Below are 1,929 nucleotides of genomic sequence, written 5' to 3'. Positions count from 1 at the left end.
AAGGCAGAAGTGTAGAGACTGGAGGTGTGAGTCGGACAGCGCCCAGGGTAATTACACTAATTGACACTTCACCCCACATGTACACACCCCTTCCCCAGGGGCCAATCAGAAGGCTGCCTTTGAGCGCAAGGGACAGGCCTGACACAGGTGCTGCCTGCCTTTGTATTACGGCCGTAATTGCAGTAGTGATATTTGTCTCTGTGTGTTTCTCGCACAGACACACATTCTCTGAAGCCCATTAAGCCTACAGGTCCCATTGAGAACAGTGTTCCTTTGAAACCATCAGGGTCCCTGCACACTACGCAGGGGTGCGGGATGCTGTCCAACACAAATAATGAGAGGACACATGACCGCTTCTGTGGAAACGGCAGCCCTCGGGGACCTGTGCGTGCGTGTGTTTTATGGTGGGACTGCCTGTCTGTCACATATTTTTCCAAGCATTATCTTGTAATAACCATGCATAAGCGAATAATTAATTAAAACTATTTTATATTCCATGCTAAGATGAGGCTGTGAAGATTAATTGAAGAAGACGATGATGCAGTTGATGTAAACAGTTACCCGAGAGCAAATATCAGCTATTGTTTTGAAGTAGGAGAGTAATTGGCTGTAAATTAACTGTAAAATGTTTTTTTTTTGGATATGTGTTAGTATAGAGTTATAGTACTATGGTATTCTTGGAGTAACATGTAAACATCATGGTACAAGTATATGGTCTCACAAAACCTGTCAAGAACATTGTCAGGGTTGGTTTCACCCCAAAATCTAAATAAAGAAATTCTAAATATATCTTCTATATTTAGCATTAATAAAATTAAGCATCTTGTAAATAACTAACCATTGTGAAAAGAAAAGTAAATATCTCTCATATCTATCAGACATATATGTTTCAAGTACATATCTCTTTCCTGACCTCTCCCTTTCTCATTTGCCTTAAAGTAAGGAGTACCGGGATGTTCTTAGACAGGTAACCGCAGTAGTGGAGCAGCATCAGACGGATTTGATCCCTGGAATGCCGCAGCTCAACATGTGTGACCTGGCTGTCATGGTGAGATGATTAATGGTTGATTGATACAAGATACTGTCAGTTGAGATGGCTTAGGCGACTGTTTCAGCAGATCTGATTTAACCTTTTTACCTTAATTTTCCATTGGTCAATTAAATTAAATGAAATTAACTCTTGAAATGATTTTTTTTTAAAGGCATCTTTTGATTTCAAAACTGAGAAAATGTAGAAAAATTTGAAAATTTCTTAAATCAAATAAAATGTCACAATAGACCCAAACCAGTTTGTATTTTTTGTAATTTGTTTATTTTTTTGGTGATGTTTGAGTATTGTACTGCTAGGTAATTATACATTTTTGCACATACAACAAATTATTTTTGAACAGCTTTACAGTTGTTTTCATCACTTTTAGTTTTAAATGATTAATTGAAACATTTTATTTTTTTAATGTTTTATAAATCAGTATACAAAAACATATTTGAAAATTATTATTAGCTAACATTTTTTCTTTAAGTTATTTTATTTACTTTTTTTTTGTAAAAAAAAAAGTTTTTTGGTCATTAGCAGCCTTTGTAGATTTTTATGTCACTGCAAAAATGGCACTTTATTTTGTGCCATTATTGCTCTGGAAGATTGTTTAGTTTCACAATAGACAATACGCATCTTTTAACAGCTAGTGGGGCAACAGCGCCCTCCAGTGTTCATGTATGGTAAAAAGCTATTGTAAATTTCATGACACTGTCAATAGAGGCATGAGCACACTGTCATCAATAAATATATTGATGTTAGCTAGTTTTGTCTAACAATCATTTAACAATCAGTCAACTCTTACTTGAATTTTTTTCTTAAGGGTCAATAAAATATTTTTAAAACTTGCATGTGACTGTGCATTACATACATATATATACATATATACATATACA

At 35.1% G+C, this 1,929-nt stretch overlaps 1 long non-coding RNA gene across 1 annotated transcript; it reads left to right on the top strand.

Moving 5' to 3' along the window:
- The first annotated feature begins 234 nt into the window (after window positions 1-234).
- LOC107716502 (uncharacterized) lies at window positions 235-985 on the top strand. The gene is made up of 3 exons (XR_001637217.1): window positions 235-404; window positions 505-591; window positions 940-985. It is a non-coding gene; the product is annotated as an uncharacterized LOC107716502 (long non-coding RNA).
- The last annotated feature ends 944 nt before the right edge of the window (window positions 986-1,929 follow it).

This window comes from Sinocyclocheilus rhinocerous, unplaced genomic scaffold, assembly GCF_001515625.1.
Source record: "Sinocyclocheilus rhinocerous isolate Xijiao unplaced genomic scaffold, SAMN03320098_v1.1 scaffold1411, whole genome shotgun sequence".
In the NCBI taxonomy this organism is placed as follows: domain Eukaryota; kingdom Metazoa; phylum Chordata; class Actinopteri; order Cypriniformes; family Cyprinidae; genus Sinocyclocheilus; species Sinocyclocheilus rhinocerous.
Note: the sequence above shows the minus strand (reverse complement) of the source record. Positions and strands in the feature narration are given on the sequence as shown.